Source organism: Triticum dicoccoides, chromosome 3B, assembly GCF_002162155.2.
Source record: "Triticum dicoccoides isolate Atlit2015 ecotype Zavitan chromosome 3B, WEW_v2.0, whole genome shotgun sequence".
Taxonomy (NCBI): domain Eukaryota; kingdom Viridiplantae; phylum Streptophyta; class Magnoliopsida; order Poales; family Poaceae; genus Triticum; species Triticum dicoccoides.
In genome coordinates this window covers 856,746,520-856,765,117 of record NC_041385.1, presented here as the reverse complement: position 1 = coordinate 856,765,117, position 18,598 = coordinate 856,746,520, and positions in this window count along the sequence as shown.

The window sequence follows — 18,598 nt, the reverse complement described above, 5'->3', positions numbered from 1 at the left end:
ATCAAATCACATAAACTCATAATACCAATCCTCATCGAACGTTAAGCGTGCGGACCCTACGGGTTCGAGAACTATGTAGACATGATTGAGACACATCTCTGGTCAATAACCAATAGCGGAACCTGGGTGCTCATATTGGTTCCTACATATTATACAAGATCTTTATCGGTCAAACCGCATTACATATACGTTGTTCCCTTTGTCATCGGTATGTTACTTGCCCGAGATTCGACCCTCAGTATCATCATACCTAGTTCAATCTCGTTACCGGCAAGTCTCTTTACTCGTTCTGTAATACTTCATCCCGCAACTAACTCATTAGTCACAATGCTTGCAAGGCTTATAGTGATGAGTATTACCGAGAGGGCCCAGAGATACCTCTCTGAAACACGGAGTGACAAATTCTAATATTGATCTATGCCAACCCGACAAATACCTTCGGAGACACCTGTAGAGCACCTTTATAATCACCCATTTCCGTTGTGACATTTGGTAGCACACAAAGTGTTCCTCCGGTATTCGGGAGTTGCATAATCTCATAGTCTGACATGATCAGAATGCTAAGCTAACGGATGGGTCATGTCCATCACATCATTCTTCTAATGATGTGATCCCGTTCATCAAATGACAACACATGTCTATTGTTAGGAAACATAACCATCTTTGAGTAACGAGCTAGTCAAGTAGAGGCATACTAGGGACAATATGTTTTGTCTATGTATTCACACATGTACTAAGTTTCCGGTTAATACAATTCTAGCATGAATAATAAACATTTATCATGAAATAAGCAAATAAATAATAACTTTATTATTGCCTCTAGGGCATATTTCCTTCAGTCTGCCACTTGCACTAGAGTCAATAATCTAGTTCACATCGCCATGTGACTTAACACCAATAGTTCACATCGTCATGTGACCAACACCAAAAGGGTTTACTAGAGTCAATAATCTAGTTCACATCGCTATGTGATTAACACCCAAAGATTACTAAGGTGTGGTCATGTTTTGCTCGTGAGAGAAGTTTAGTCAACGGGTCTGACACATTCAGAGTCGTATGTATTTTGCAAATATTCTATGTCTACAATGCTCTGCATGGAGCTACTCTAGCTAATTGCTCCCACTTTCAATATGTATCCAGATTGAGACTTAGAGTCATCTGGATTGGTGTAAAAGCTGGCATCAACGTAACTCTTTATCACCCCCTTCACCGAGAAACATTTCCTTAGTCCTCACTAAGGATAATTTGGACCGTTGTCCAGTGATCTACTCTTAGATCACTATTGTACCCCTTTGCCAAACGCATGGCAAGGTACACAATAGTTCTGGTACACAGCACAGCATACTTTATAAAACCTATGACTGTGGCATAGGGAATGACTTTCATTCTCTTTCTATCTTCTGTCATGGTCGGGCTTTGAGTCATACTCAACTTTACACCTTGTAATATAGACAAGAACTCCTTCTTTGTCTGATTCATTTTGAACTCTTTCAAAAACTTGTCAAGGTATTTACTCATTGAAAAATCCTATCAAGCGTCTTGATCTATCTCTATAGATCTTGATGCCCAATATATAAGCAGCTTCACTGAGGTCTTCCTTTGAAAAATCTCCTTTCAAATTCTCCGTTATGCTTTCCAGAAAATTATACATTATTTCTGATCAACAATATGTCAATCACATATACTTATCCGAAAGGTTGTAGTGCTCCCACTCACTTTCTTGTAAATACAGGCTTCACCGCAAGTCTGTTTATATGATTTGATCAACTCATCGCGTATATTCCAACTCCGAGATGCTTGCACCAGTCCATAGATGGATCGCTGGAGCTTGCACACCTTGTTAGTACCTTTAGGATCGACAAAAACTTCTGGTTGCATCATATACAACTCTTCTTAAAAAAATATCCATTTAAGGAATGCAGTTTTGACATCCATTTGCCAGATTTCGTAAAATATGACAACTACTAACTTGATTCAGACGGTTTTAAGCATCGCTACAGTTGGGAAAATCTCATTCTAGTCAACACCTTGAACTTTGTCAAAAACCTTTTTCTGACAAGTTGAGCTTTGTAGATAGTAACGCTTCTATCAACGTCTGTCTTCCTCTTGAAGATCCATTTATTTTCTATGGCTTGCCGATCATCGGGCAAGTCCACCAAAGTCCACACTTTGTTCTCATACATGGATCCTATCTCAGATTTCATGGCCTCTAGCCATTTTGCGGAATCTGGGCTCATCATCGCTTCGTCATAGTTCGTAGGTTCATCATGGTCTAGTAACATGTCTTCCAGAACAGGATTACCGTACCACTCTGATGCGGACCGTACTCTGGATGCCCTACGAGGTTCGGTAGTAACTTGATCTGAAGTTTCATGATCATCATCATTAGCTTCCTCACTAATTGGTGTAGGAATCCCTAGAACTGATTTCTGTGATCAACTACTTTTCAATTCGGGAGAAGGTACAATTACCTCATTGCTATTCTTGAGCTTGCGTTGGTTTTCCTTGAAGAGGAAAGGGTGATGCAGCAAAGTAGCGTCAGTATTTTCCTCAGTTTTTGAGAACCAAGGTATCAATCCAGTAGGAGGCTCCTCAAAAGTCCCACGCACCTACATAAACAAACAAGAACTCGCAACCAACGCAATAAAGGGGTTGTCAATCCCTTCACGGCCACTTGCGAAAGTAAGATCTGATAGAGATAATACGATAAGATAAATATATTTTTGGTATTTTTTTGATATAGATTGGAAAGTAAAAGATGTAAATAAAAGTAGATTGAAAGCTTATATACTAAAAGATAGACCCGTGGGGGCATAGGTTTCACTAGTGGCTTCTCTCAAGATAGCATAAGTATTACGTTGGGTGAACAAATTACTGTCGAGCAATTGATAGAAAAGCGAATAATTATGAGATTATCTAGGCATGATCATGTATATAGGCATCACATCCGCGACAAGTAGACCAACTCCTGCCTGCATCTACTACTATTACTCCACACATCAACCGCTATCTAGCATGCATCTAGAGTATTAAGTTCATAAAGAACAGAGTAACGCATTAAGAAAGATGACATGATGTAGAGGGATAAACTCATGCAATATGATATAAACCCCATCTTTTTATCCTTGATGGCAACAATACAATACGTGCCTTGCTGCCCCTGCTGTCACTGGGAAAGGACACCGCAAGATTGAACCCAAAGCTAAGCACTTCTCCCATTGCAAGAAAGATCAATCTAGTAGGACAAACCAAACTGATAATTCAAAGAGACTTGCAAAGATAACTTAATCACACATAAAAGAATTCAGAGGAGATTCAAATATTTCTCATAGATAAACTTGATCATAAACCCACAATTCATTGGATCTCGACAAACACACCGCAAAAAGAGTTACATCGAATAGATCTCCTAGAAGATCGAGGAGAACTTTGTATTGAGATTCAAAGAGAGAGAAAAAGCCATCTAGCTAATAACTATGGACCCAAAAGTCTGTGGTAAACTACTCACAACTCATCGGAAGGGCCTTGGAGATATGTAGAGGCCCTCCGTGGTCGATTCCCCCTCTGGCGGAGCGCCGACGAAGGCTCCAAGATGGGATCTCGCGGATACAAAAGGTTAAGGCGGTGGAAATAGTTTTTCGTGGTCGCTTCTGATGTTTTCAGGGTACATGGGTATATATAGGAGGAAGAAGTAGGTCGGTGGATGCTCGAGGGGCCCACGAGGGTGGGGGGCGCGCCCACCTGTAGGGGGCACGCCGGGCACCCTCGTGGCCGCCTCGCTTGTTTCTTGACTTCCACTCCAAGTCCTCTGGATCGCGTTTGTTCCAAAAAGATCACTCCCGAAGGTTTCATTCCGTTTGGACTCCGTTTGATATTCCTTTTCTTCGAAACACTGAAATAGGCAAAAAAAATAGCAATTCGGGTTGGCCCTCCGTTTAGTAGGTTAGTCCCAATAATGATATAGAAGTGTAAAGTAAAGCCCATAAACATCCAAACGGGTAATATAATAGCACGGAACAATCAAAAATTATAGATACATTGGAGACATATCAAGCATCCAAAACAGGTAATATAATTCATGCTCGTCCTCGAGTAGGTAAATGATAAAAACAGAATTTTTGATGTGGAATGATACCTAGCATATTTCTCAATGTAATTTTCTTTATTGTGGCATGATTGTTCAGATCCAAATGATTCAAAATAAAAGTTTATAAAACATAAAAATAGTAATACTTGAAGCATACTAACAAATAATCATGTCTTGTCAAAATAGCATAGCCAAAGAAAGTTTATCCCTACAAAATCATGTAGTTAGGCCATGCTTCATTTTTATTACACAAAATACTCCCATCATGCACAACCCCGGTGACAATGGGATATCACGTGATCTACTTGATGTATGTTTTGGTGATCAACTTGCGGGTTCAGTGACCTTGTGAACTTATGCATAGGGGTTGGCACACGTTTTCGTCTTCACTCTCCGGTAGAAACTTTGGGGCACTCTTTGAAGTAATTTGTGTTGGTTGAATAGATGAATCTAAGATTGTGTGATGCATATCGTATAATCATACCCACAGATACTTGAGGTGACATTGGAGTATCTAGGTGACATTAGGGTTTTGGTTGATTTGTGTCTTAAGGTGTTATTCTAGTACGAACTCTATGATAGATCGAACGGAAAGAATAGCTTCGTGTTATTTTACTACGGACTCTTGAATAGATCGATCAGAAAGGATAACTTTGAGGTGGTTCCGTACCCTACAATAATCCCTTTGTTTGTTCTCCGCTATTAGTGACTTTGGAGTGACTCTTTGTTGCATGTTGAGGGATTGTTATATGATCTAATTATGTTATTATTGTTGAGAGAACTTGCACTAGTGAAAGTATGAACCCTAGGCCTTGTTTCCTAGCATTGCAATACCGTTTGTGCTCAATTTTATCATTGGTTACCTTGCTGTTTTTATAATTTCAGATTACAAAAACCTATATCTACCATCCATATTGCACTTGTATCACCATCTCTTCGCCGAACTAGTACACCTATACAATTTACCATTGTATTGGGTATGTTGGGGACACAAGAGATTCTTTGTTATTTGGTTGCAGGGTTGTTTGAGAGAGACCATCTTCATCCTACGCCTCCCATGGATTGATAAACCTTAGGTCATCCACTTGAGGGAAATTTGCTACTGTCCTACAAACCTCTGCACTTAGAGGCCCAACAACGTCTACAAGAAGAAGGTTGCGTAGTAGACATCACAAGTAATCATGTGAACTTGATATGTGTATGATATTTTGATGATATGTATGTTGTGATTCATTTAGTGGTGTCATGTGAACGTCGACTACATGAAACTTCACCATATTTGGGCCTAAGGGAATGCATTGTGGAGTAGTTATTAGATGATGGGTTGCGGGAGTGACAGAATCTTAAACCCTAGTTTATGCGCTATTCCGTAAGGGACCGATTAGATCCAAAAATTTAATGTTATGGTTAGAATTTATTCTTAATATTGTTCTCTTAGTTGTGGATGCTTGCGACGGGGTTAATCATAAGTAGGAGGTTTGTTCAAGTAAGAACAGCACCTAAGCACCGGTCCACCCACATACCAATTTATCAAAGTAGCGAACACGAATCGAACCAACATGATGAAAGTGACTAGATGAAATTCCCGTGTACCCTCAAGAACACTTTGCTTACCATAAGAGACCGTTTTGGCCTGTCCTTTGCCTCAAAAGGATTGGGCTACCTTGCTGCACTTTTGTTACTACTACCGTTACTTGCTCTTTACAAATTATCTTGCTATCAAACTCCTCTGTTCAGCACTTGCAGGCATTACCTTGCTGAAAACCACTTGTCATTTCCTTCTGCTCCTCATTGGGTTCGACACTCTTACTTATCGAAAAGGCTACAATTGATACCATATACTTGTGGGTCATCAACCTTCTTGTGGATGAAGTGAACATCAAGTTCAATGTGCTTGGTGCGCTTATGCTACACCAGATTGGCCGCGAGGTAGGTGGCTGAAACATTATCACAAAAAACCACCGTAGCTTTCCGGATTATGACCCAAAGTTCACCAAGTAGTTGACGCAGCCAACATGTCTCAGCAATAACGTTGGCGACGGCATGGTACTCATCCTCAGCACTCAAGCGGGAGACGGTGGGTTGCCGCTTAGAGGACCATGAGATGAGAGAGTCATCGAAGAAGATACAATATCCCGATGTGGATTGTCGAGTGTTAGGATAGCCAGCCCAATCCGCATCAGTGTAGGCAAAAAGCTCGGTGGAGGCGGATGCACGAAGACGAAGGTCGTAGGTCGGTGTGCCGCGAAGATACCGGAGAATGTGCTTGACCAGAGACCAGTGAACATCACGAGGCGATTGCATGTGCAAGCAAACTTGTTGCACGGCAAACTGAATGTCTGGTCTGGTGAGCATGAGGTACTGAAGATCACCAACATGATCCAATAGATCAAGAACATATTGTCCTTGATGCACGGCAAACTTGTTGCACGGCAAACTGAATGCTACGGTAGAGAGCGCATCAGTGGCAGGTTGTCCAACAGTGGCAGAGAGCTTTGGCTTGGCCTCGGCAGGAGTAGCAGCAGGTTTGCAGTCGGTCATGCCAACATGATCCAATAGATCAAGAACATATTGTCCTTGATGAAGAAAAAATCCGGAGGCATCACGTCGCACCTTAATGCCGAGGAAGAAGTGCAACGCGCCCAAGTCCTTCAGCCGAAACTTAGAACCAAGACAGCCAATAATGTCGTGAAGTAGATCCGTGCGAGAGGTGGTGATGACGTTATCATCAACATACAGAAGAAGCATGGCAACATGATCAGCTCGATGAAGCACAAATAACGATGTGTCGGAGGTGGTACTGCAGAACCCAAGAGCAGTGAGGAATGCTGCAATGCGTTGATACCATGCATGAGGCGCCTGTTTCAGGCCGTAGAGAGACCGTGAGAGTAGGAAGACGTCATCAGGCCGAGTGGGATCAATAAAACCAGCTGGATGCTGACAAAGAACACGCTCCCTAAGATGACCATAGAGGAAGGCATTGTTGACATCAAGCTGATGAACAGGCCAGTGACGAGATGCGGCGAGCTGAAGAACAACACGAAACATGGTGGGTTTAACGACCGGGGAGAAAGTCTCCAAGAAATCAACATCGGCACGTTGTGCAAATCCGCGAACGACCTAGCGAGCCTTGTACCTGTCTAGAGAGCCATCCGGAAGAAGTTTATGCCGAAACACCCACTTGCCGATAATGATGTTGGCGCCGGGAAGGCAAGGGACCAAGATCCAGGTCTTGTTGGCCACAAGAGCATCATACTCAGCGCGCATGGCCGCGAGCCAGTGCGGGTTGCTCAATGCAGAGCACACCGAGCACGGTACAGGAGAGATAGCCATGACACTGAGGTTGTGGTAGCAGGGGTTCGGCTGATGAATCCCGTCTTTAGCACTTGTCACCATGGAGTGATGAGGTGGCGGAAGCAGGGGTCGACGCTATCGTTGAGGCGGGGCCGCAGCCGCGGGTGCGGAAGACGACCAGGACGAGGCCACAGGTGGAGCCGCAGAAGGCGGCGGCGACGAGATCGAGGGCGAGGCTGCGGGTGGCGAAGACGGGTCCGCGGGTGAGACCGCGGAGAGTGACGACGAGCCGGTGGGCGAGGCTGCAGCCGGTGTGGACGCGGGTGAGGTCGCCTGGGGTGCTGCAGAGGGTGACGTCGCGTTGGAGGAGATGGTCGAGAGCTCGGCCGTGGACGGTGATGAGGAGGCCAACACGCCTGTAGGGGCTGGTGCCGAAGCCAGTGGAGACGGGGCTGGCTCCTCATGAGCCGGTGGGGTTGAGGCCGGTTCCACCACAGCCGGCGAGGGAGGGCCTGCCGAGGGAACCGAACAGGCCGCCAAAGGAGCATGTGGCCACGACGCAAGAAGCGCAAGGGCTCCACGCGGCCGACGTGGAACGATCTCCGAAGATGAGGCTGCTGTCAAATTGACCTGCTCAAAAGGGAAGACAACCTCATCAAAGTAAATGTGCCATGAGACGAACACACGATGAGAGACGGGTCATAATAGCGAAAGCCTTTGGTGTTGGGGTGGTAGCCAAGAAACACACAAGTGAGAGACCGAGGCGCAAGTTTCTGCGGAGCGGTGGCGGTAATGTTAGGGTAACATAAGCAACCGAATACGTGAAGATCTTCATAGGTGGAGGAGACCCGAACAAGAGAAGATGAGGTGTATATCTTCATCGTAGTTTGCAAGGCCGGATGTTAAGGAGAAGCATGGTGGTAGCAAGGGCATCTGGCCAAAACCATGCGGGCATGTGTGCATGGAAGAGCAATGCACGAGCACTCTCATTGAGGGTGCGGAGGACACGTTCGTCGCGACCATTTTGTTGGGATGTATATGGACATGTGAGACGAAATATGGTGCCATGGGTGGATAGAAGATGGTGAATGGTGAGATTATCAAATTCTTTTTTGTTATCTGTTTGAAGGTGAGCAATGGTGCGATGAAAGTGGGTGTTGATGTAAGCATAAAAGGAGTGAAGGGTGGAGGTGACGTCGGATTTACGGCGTAACGGAAAAGTCCAAGTGAAGTGTGAAAAATCATCTAAAATCACAAGATAATATGATAAGCCCGAATTGCTAGGCACTGGAGATGTCCAAACATCACAATGAATAACATCAAATGGAAAAGTGGCAACTGATGTGGATGAAGAAAACGGCAAGCGAACGTGCTTTCCGATATGGCAAGCATGACAAGTATGAGCCGCTGAAGTATTACACGAAAAGGGAAAAATGCTCAAAATTTTGTGAAGAGCGTTGGCGCCGGGATGACCAAGTCGAGCGTGCCAGAGCGAGACATCGGCATGGAGAGCAACCGGACCGCCACTCGTAGTAGGAACGCATGGGTAGAGATCGTCGGGGGAATCACATCGGTGCAGAACCCTCCGAGAGCGAGCATCCTTGACAGAGAAACCAAGAGCGTCAAACTCAACAGTGATAGGATGTTCACGAGTAAGAGTACGAACAGAACATAGGTTTTTTATTAAGGATGGTGAGACAAGGACATTATTAAGAGTTAAAGATGAAGAGGGAAAACGGAAGGGAGGGCGAACCGTGATGAGTGATGGGAAGAGAGGTGCCATCACCAACCATGATGCGAGAGTTGAAAGGATAGGGGGAGGCATGGAAGAGGATACAGGGGTTAGAAGCCATGTGAGGGGCGGCGCCGGTGTCCATGTACAATCACCACATCCATTGTAGTTGCTCGGTGAGGATGTAGCGTGAAGGGCAGGGAGGAGGGCCGGGTCCCAAACACCGCCGGGTGTACATCCATACGCATTGTTGGCCGGAGGGCCACCGTAGGCCGCGGCGCCGCCATATGCCGCAGGACCGGGGGCGGGCGCGGTCAGCAACGCCTGATGAGAGGTCGGCCGTGCACCAAGGATGCCTCGAGCAGGGGGCGGGGGACGGGCATGGAGTAAGCATGCACGACGCCCATCTAGGGGTTGTACCCCAACAGCCAGGGTGGAGTAGGGACTGCCGCAAGGTTCGCGGGAGGGCACGGCGCAATGTTGGAGTTGCGGGGCCGACCACCGCGACCCTTCTGCTTGCGACCACCAGAGGAGGCGGGCGCGGGTGGCGGGGTCGGAGCAGGAGGACGAGGCGCGGGCGGGATTGGGGGCGCGTCGTGGCCGGCGGCGAGGCCGACATGGAGCGCGGTGTGGTTCGCCTGCCGAGCAGAGTGAAGGCGCTTCTCCTCCATGCGAAGATACGTGACGGCCTTGGCGTACGTCGGCGTGACGAGGGAGAGGTTGGTGGCGGACTGGCCGAGGTCGGGGTGAAGGCCCCGAAGGAGGTTGGTGAGGAGGACAGAGTCGTCGATGGTCATGGTCGCGCAGCTCGTCGGCGAGAGCCTTCAGCCGCGTGCAGTACTCATCGATTGAGATCGTTTTGCTGCAGAGTGAAGAACTCCCCTTGGAGGAAAACACGGTGTTGGAGTTGATTGTCGAGGAAGAGGTCGCAGAACCGTGTCCACATGGCATACGCCGATGGGTCACGGGAGTTCACCATGTCGAAGAGACCCTATGAGATGGTGAGGAAGAGACACTTGATGATGCAGGCGTCCACGGCAAGCCACTCGTCGGCGTCCTTCATGTCGCGGAAGTCGATGCTCCCATCAACATGCTCGATGAGACGGTAGGAGCGAAACAAGAGCGCTAAGTAGGTGCGCCATGCATTGTAGGATGGCGAGTCGAGGTCGAGAATGACGGGCACGTGATCTTTGATGTGGAGCCCGTTGAGGGGGTCGGAGGTGAACATGGCGCCAACGAAGGAACCGGCGTTGGATGGATCGGCCTTGGAACGGCACATGGTGGAGGTGAGAGAGGGGGGGTAGCGGCGGTGTTAGGGTTTAGGCGGTGGCTGGGGAGAAGATGGCGACCGAAGGTAGGGGAGGGGCGGCGGCGGCTACTGCAGGGAGTAGCGGCGACGAAGTAGGGTTTGGGGGGAGGCGGCGGCTACGGGAGGGTGTAGCGGCGGCGTTGTAGGTTTGGGAGGAGGCAGCGGCGGCGGTGCTAGGGTTTGGGAGGGGTGGCAGCAGCGGCTACAGGGAGCGGAAGCGAGGGAGATCGCAATGAAAACTGATACCTTGTAGAAAAGATATGGGATGCAACTCAATTGTATTCTTCGGAGTTGGTCACAATATATACACGAGATGTCTTGCGTGACAAGCCAATTAATCTTACCATATCTCTAGAAGTCAACTATACAAGGCTGAGACTATAGAAAGATTAATACAAATATATCATGTTTAACAATGACAGATTGAAACATTAGAGCAACTTCAACGGGCGACCCAAACGGACGCGCGCTTTGTCCGCTTTTTGTCCGTTTGGGTCGGCCAGGCGGACGTGCGCGTCCGCATTTTAAAATGGGTCGGCTTGACCGCCCAAGGGGGAGCTGACCCAAATGTGCCGTCGTGAAAAAAAAACAAGTTGCACGAAATAAACATGAATAAACATAATTAAACATAAAGTGGCCGGTCAAACGCCGGCCAAAGTCTACCTAAATCTAATAAACATTAAAAAAAAGTCTGCGACCGCCTGCTGCCGCCCCGCACGCTGCCCTAGACGTCGTCGGCCTTGCCCTTGCCCTTGCCCTCGACGCCGCCGTCGTCGATGAGGTCGATGAAGACCGGAGCAGGGCTAGCCCACCCGAATGCCGCTTGGTACGCTGCCAGGGCAGCCTCCTCCGGCGTCTGCTGGGGCGGCGGCATTGCGGCAAGCCGCGCGCGCTCCTCCTCCTGCTCCTCGAGCCGGAGCGCCTCCGCGTCACGTTAGAGCATGGCCTCGTAGCGCATCTACTCCTCGTCGTCGGCCTGCTCCGGGCGGAGCCAGTGCTCCTTCCATCGCTCGAGGTGTGCCACCTCCTCCTCTGGCGTGGCGGCGAAGTGGACGGGAGGCGCGCTCACCCACTCGCGGTACTGGCCCGTCCACGAGTAGGCCTCCTCCGGCCAAGTGGGTGGAGGCGGGGAGCGCTTACGCGACGGCTCCGGCTCCGGCTTGGGTTGGACGGGCGGCGATGGTGGAGGCGGCGGCACGAAGAGCGGGGTGTGGATGGAGTCCCCCGCCGCCGACAGGGCAAGGGCTTGCTCCAGCCCATCTCAGTGCGCGTCCTCGTAGGTGCGGCTAGCCTCCAGTGCGTGCTGCAGGGCCTCCTCGAGGGCGGCTTGGTACTCTGCCTCCGCCTCCATGTCCTCCGGCTCTACCTCCGGGGGCGGCGGTGGGAACGACGGCGGGACGGCGTCGACACCCGAGCGCTGTTGCTCCTCGTGTTCGAGGGCGAACAAAGCCTCCCAGTTGGGAGAGTCGGCGGCGTACTCGGGCAGCCGACGCTGCTCCGGCGTATGCAGCGCACGACGCCGGCGCACCTCATCGTCGTGCGCCCGCTGGGTCCGCGGAACCGCCGGCACCGGGATCCGGTTTGGATTCAAATGCCAATGGTGCGGCAGCGTCACGTCCGGGTAGGGGAGGGGTTGTCTGTACTCTCAGTGCCACCGCACTTGGTGCATCGGGATGTGCAGGCGCCAGCGTTTAGGGCGGAAACGTGCCGGCGGTGGAGGGGGAGAGGGAGCACAGGATGACGAAGCGCCGGGGGTGCCCTTGCCCTTGCCATTGCCATTGCTGCTGCCGAAGAGGCCCATGGGCGCGCTAGGGTTTGCGGTCGCCGGCGAAGAAGTAAAGGGAGTGGTGGGGGGCCAGATGTGGATGGGAGAAGTGGATGAGGACGACCCCGCCGCACGCGTGGTTAAAAAAGGACGCGCGCACTGGCTGACGCGTGGGCCCGCTGTCGGTGGTCATCATAAATAAGACGACCGGTGGCGGTTGGGTGGCTGCCAGGTGGGGACGCGGCGGACGGCGAGGAGACGCGCGGCGCGTCCGCGCCGACGCATTCCAGGTACAATTTTGGACCGAAAATGGGTCGGCGCGGACGCTAAGCGGATACGATTTGAGTTTAGGTCGGCGCGTTAGGCCGCCACTTTTGTCGCGCCGACCCAAACGGACGCGGGCGGACGAAATGGGTCGCCCCATTGAAGTTGCTCTTATCCACCCATAACAGAATCCTTGTATAGATGCATCAATCCCATCTCACCGTACACACACATCCACAGATTTCCACTCACACTCGACGTGCTGCGAGACACTAACTGACTAGACGAAAAAGGGGTTAAAATGAAGAGGAGATATTAGCAGTTTAACTAGTGTGTCTTCCCGAATTAAGCTACTACTCAAAAGCAACGGTTTTCTTAAGGATCAACTAGCTAGGCTGACATTTAAACCCTTTTTTCTGCTTTCATGGACATAAAAAGATACAGTTCACTAACAAATACTCCCTCTACAAATTAATATAAGTGTTTAGATAACTAAAGTAATAATCTAAGCACTCTTATATTAGTTTACGGAGGAAGTAACACTTTGCAAGGGTTTTCATTTTGACATAGGCACTTTGCAAGATTTCATGTGTCTGTTTTTCTTTGTTGGGGTTTATGCAGGCGTCTGCTAGCTATTAACAGCACGACTATGCGAATACAACGCCCGCACTACGTCTCCTCCCGATGGAATAAGTGAACTGAGCGGCCGAGTGGCCCATCGCTGATGCATCGGTTGATTATCTTGGGGGCTCCTACATGCAACCCTTATTTGCCGCTCGCTGCGTCAAATTATCGGGGCCGGCCCGTGAAATGCTTCTACAATTACGGTTTTGGGAACCTTCTTGCTGGTTCTCAGCCAGTTGTTTCTGGTTTTGGGAACCTTCTAGGAGGTTCCTGAAACTTTTTCTTCTGTTTCTTTTTTGTTTTCTATTTTCTTTATTTCTATTTCTTTTTCTTCTCTCTCTTTTTACTTTTATTTTTGTATTTTCTGTTTTTTCTAAAAAAATCGTTTTTCTGTTTCTTTTTTATTTTTTTGTTCCTCGTTTTCATTTGAGAATTTTACAAATGTAAAATTAATTATAATTTTGTCTGCATTTAATAAAAAAATCTATTTTAAATAATACATTGCATTTCGCCACAAATGTTCAAACTTTCCAGAAATGTTCCGGTTTTCAAAACAATTGTTCATGTATTAAAAAAGATGTTTACATTTTCAAACTTGTTCGAGATTTTCAAATTATCCTCCATTTCAAATTTTGTTCTCAAATTTTCTAAATGTTTGTGCTTTCACAAAAAAATGTTTCAAAAAAAGTTCTAGTTTCCAATTTTTTTCACAAATTAAAAAAATGTTCAAAATATTTCATGGTTTGATCGTGCTTTCAAAAAAGTTCGGATTACAAAAAATTTGTTTGAAGTTTGAGAAATTGTTCATGTTTTATAAACAATGTTCATGGTTTTAAAAAAATGTCCAGTTTTTCAATAGTTTGTGCACGTATTCATAAAAAGAGTCGTAATTCTCAGGAATTTCATATTCTTTCGAATTATTTTGGAAGTGTTTGTGATTTCAAAAACAAATTTTGTCTGTTTTCAGATTTTGTTGAAAAATAAAAAATGTTCACATTTCTGGAAAAAGTGCAGGAATTGCAAAATGATTTCATGATTTTAGTTGATTTAAAAAATCATAAGTTTACAGATTTGCTCGTGATTTTTTCCATAAGATTTAAGTTCGATAGTTCCATGTTCTTTTAGTTTCATGATGCATATCTGCCGCAAGAGCACTTCATTCGTGTTGGCTTTCCTCGAACGCACACCAGCGTGTCGTGCAGGAACGAATCCCAGGAAATCCGAACCATTTTTTGCGATTTTTGTACCCTCGCTCCACTGCGCACCACGATTGGCCGGGCCAAGTAGACAGCCCATGTGCGATTGGATGACTACTTGCCGCAAAGAGCGGACATCCTATATGGCGACCTATGTACCAGAAAGCAGGAAAGCACGCACGAGACCTCCTTTTTTTTAGCAAAACGCACGAGATCTCCTATATGCCGCTCTCTGCGGCAAACAGACACGGTTTCGCACAGGCGGGTCTACAACGGGCCGGCCCATTAATATGGCTAACGACAGCACACTGTAGCTAAAAAAAGGACACCCTCGCAGGTATTCAAACCCAGGACCTCATGCTATACACAACATGGTACTACCAGTTGAGCTAGTGTCAAACATTAAGAACTAACCTATAGCACAGATCCGAATTACTTCTAGAATTTCAAAACATGTTTTTTTTTGAAAATAATAAAGTGATCTATGAAACACAAACGATCACAAAATTTGCAAACTAAATTTTAGAACTGAAATTTTTTTCTGAAAATCAGGAACCATTTGCGAAATTTCTAAACAAAATTTGCAAACGCAAAAATATTTTGAAACTTCCGAACAAAATTCGAAAACCAGAACATTTTTTGAAATTTGTGAACAAAATATTGAAATTGAACAATTTCTAAACTCCTGAAAAAAAATGGAAACGTGAACATTTTTGAAAATTAGCGAATTGTTTTTGAAAAAGGAAACATTTTCTGAAGCACCCAATATTTTTTGTGAAAAAATGTGAACTTTTTAAACAAAAGCGTTCAGAACATTTTTAAAAACAAGAGCATTTTTGAAATTCTCGTACATTTTTCTGAATTCTGACATTTTTTTAAAAAAACGTCCATCTTTTGAAATATGAATACTTTTGCACGCAAGAACATTTTCTAAAATTTAAAGAACAATTTTCTAACATAATCTTTGTTTTTAAAAGATAAATAACCTTGAAAAAAAAGGAAAAAAGAAGATAAATAAACAGAAAACAAAAATAAGAAACGAAAAAAAGAAACAAAAAGAAAGAAGAAAAAGGAACAGAAACAGAAAAACGGGAAAAAGAAAACAGGGACAAAAAGACACAGAAAGCTGGTAAAAGAATGAAAAATAGGGGGTCAGGGAACCTTCTAGAGGGTTCGGAAAACCGGCTTGCTAGCTGTGGTAAACTCTGCCGGCCCATTTGGCTAGTTGTGCGTTTTGGTCGACTGTTTGACGCAGCGAGTGGCAAATAGGATTTTCTAGCACACACCCGTCTGACCCGCGCGACCTCATGGGCCGGATCATGTGCGGGGCGGAACACCCTTTTCTTGGTTTCTGTTTTCTCTTGTCTGTTTTATTTATTTCCTTTTTAAAAATGATTCAGTATTTCGAAACAGTTGCAAATTATCAAAAAAAGTGTTTGTGAATTCATAAAAAAAATTCTTGTCTCAAAAATATCTGTGAAATTTGTTTAAATCTGGAAGACGTTTATTCACGAATTTACAAAAGAAAATGCTCAACAAATGCGACGGTTTCAAAACAGTTCATGATTCAGTAAATGTTCTAAATTTTGTAATGTACTATAATTTAAAAAAAAACTGAATCTGAAAATGTTCATGCATTAATTTTTTTCTGCAAATTACAGAAAACAAGAGCACTTTTTTAATTTGATGAAAAGAATTCCAACTCAAAAAAGTTGTACCTTCAGTTTTAAAAAACATTCATTGGATATGGAAAAAAGGTTCTTCAGAAAATGATCATGAAATTGTAAAATAAAATATGGAAAATAAGAGTGAAAAAGGAAAGAAGAAAATAACCAAAAAAAAAGATAACCGGTTTGGAAAGGTTCAAGAATTTCCCCAAAACCGGATATGAGCCAGTGAGTTGGGCCATGTATGCAGTGGAGGTGCTGGGGGTGGAATAGGAGGCAGCGATTATATTAAACCCGGCAAGTCCCTGAATCCTATTTAGCGCCCGCCGCGCCACTGAAGGGAAGATGGTATTGGGGCCCGTTGCATCAATAGAAAAGGTACGTGTTCTTTCACAACTTTTTTCTGTGGTTTATTACCGGCTTTTATTCGTTTTTTGGGGTTTTTTATGTTGGTAAGTTTTTCTTGCTTCTTATAATTTTGTTCATTATTTTTGTAAACCAATTTAAACTCATATTTTCTGAAAATTTATGTAATTCTTAGCTTCGGAAATTATATCAAACTTTATGTAATTTTCTAGATTAGTGAAGCTTTTTGCAAATTAATAAACTTTTTATAATCCTTGTATTTTGTTTTAAACTGGATGACCTTTTTCCATTTTTTATTTCTTTTCCCAAATTCATATACTATTTTTAAAACAGAGCTCTTTTCTCAAAATCCTGAATATTTTTTTAAAAATTGGCGAGCATATTTTACATTTTTGTGAAATTTTTATTGCAAAATCATGGTTGTTTCAAAATTTGGGTCCATTTTCCAAATCCATTTTTTTTCCAAATTTACTTTGTCGAACGACAAAAGTTTATTCAAATCTATGAAATTTAATAAATCCGTGAAGATTTTCAATCAATGAACTTTACTGAACTTTCAGATACAAACTTTTTGAATCTTAGAAGTATTTTTCAAATTTTTGATCAATGAACTTTATTGAAGTTTATTCAAGTCATTCATAAAGATGGAAACTTTTTTGAATCTCGGAACTATTTTTCAAATTGGTGAACATTTTTTTCAAGTTCAATAACTTTTTCTGAATCCGTCATTTGTTTTCCAAATTCATGAGTATTTTAAATCCGCCACCTCCTTCCAGGTTGGTGAAAAAATAATTCAAGCGCGCGAATTCTTTTCAAAATCCATGAACGGAAGTAGCTCTGGCCTCTGTAGCAATGCTACAGGCCCGACCTGGTACTGTAGCTGTTACGTAATTTATTTTTTCACTACGGTTTTATGTATCGGTTACTCACTGTTTTGCATTAGTTTTCATTTGTTTTTTTCTTTGTTTTTTTTCTTTTCTTTAACTTTTATTTGATTTTCATTTGTTTTCTACGTGTTTTTTCCGGTTGTTCTGTTTTGTTTTTTCCGTTTTTTCTTTTTTAATTGTCCTATCTCTTTCATACACATTGTATATTTTTTCATATACATCATGTTTTTTTATACAGGTTTAACTTTTTCAAACACATAGTTGTTATTTGTTCAACTAGATATTTTGTTGTCTACTTTTTGATATCCATTGCACATTTTTGTATACATATAAAATATTATACACGTTTAATGTTGTTCAAGTGCATGATAAATATTTTTTTAAATACATGTTTTCTGTCATTGTTTTTATAATACGGGTGGATCGTTTTTGAAACACACGTTGAAACATCTTTCTGAATGATATAATATATATTTTAAACTTGCGAATATATTTTGAATTTTATTTTCATAAAACATAAAAAACTTATTTTGAAACTTATGGACATTTATCTAAATATAATGTAAACATTTTTTGAGAATGATAAGATTTTTTGAGTTACATATAGATTGTCTATATCGTATAACATTTAAAAAGATGTCAAATACATATTTTTAATGTGTGAACATTATTAAAATGACACAACATTTTTGAATTGTATAATGTTTTCTAAAGGTTGAGAGGATAATCATTTTACACTGCATGAGCATTTTTAAAATTTGTGATCATCAGTTTTCAAATCTTTACAAAATTATGTTTTTTGTTCTGTGTATTTAGTATTTTTATAAAATATAAATAAGAGTGAAAAAGAGAAAACAAAACATGTGTGTGACGTCAATGTGAAGAACCCACATGACTACTAGGCCGACCCACTACCTACTCCCAGTAGGTGAGCCGAGCTACTTCCTCTCATAAAACTAGACATAGCTGCACCCATAGCGTGCAACACGTGTCAAGCGGTCGTCCCATCAATTGGGGGTTAGCTTGTGTACAAGAGCTGGTTTTGTAAAAGTTCTAGAACCTTATATAGGAAGGTTCCAGAAGGTTTTTCTTGTTTTTATTCATTGGTTTTTCAGTTTGTTATTTTAAGTTTTTTACCTTTTCTTTGTATCCCCCATTTTTTACCTTTTCATCTCCTTTTTATTTTCTAATATTCAAAAAAAATTACGAATAATTTTGCACCGTGACCATTACTAAACTTAATGAACGTTTTTCAATTTGTTTGTAAATAAATTTAAAATTTGCAAAGATTTTTCAAATACACGAACAGTCTTCCAATTGTGTGAATATTTTTTATATCCGTGATTTTGTAATTTCATGAACATTTTGTACTCACGTCAGTCCTTTTGGTTGCTGGTTTGGTGCAGG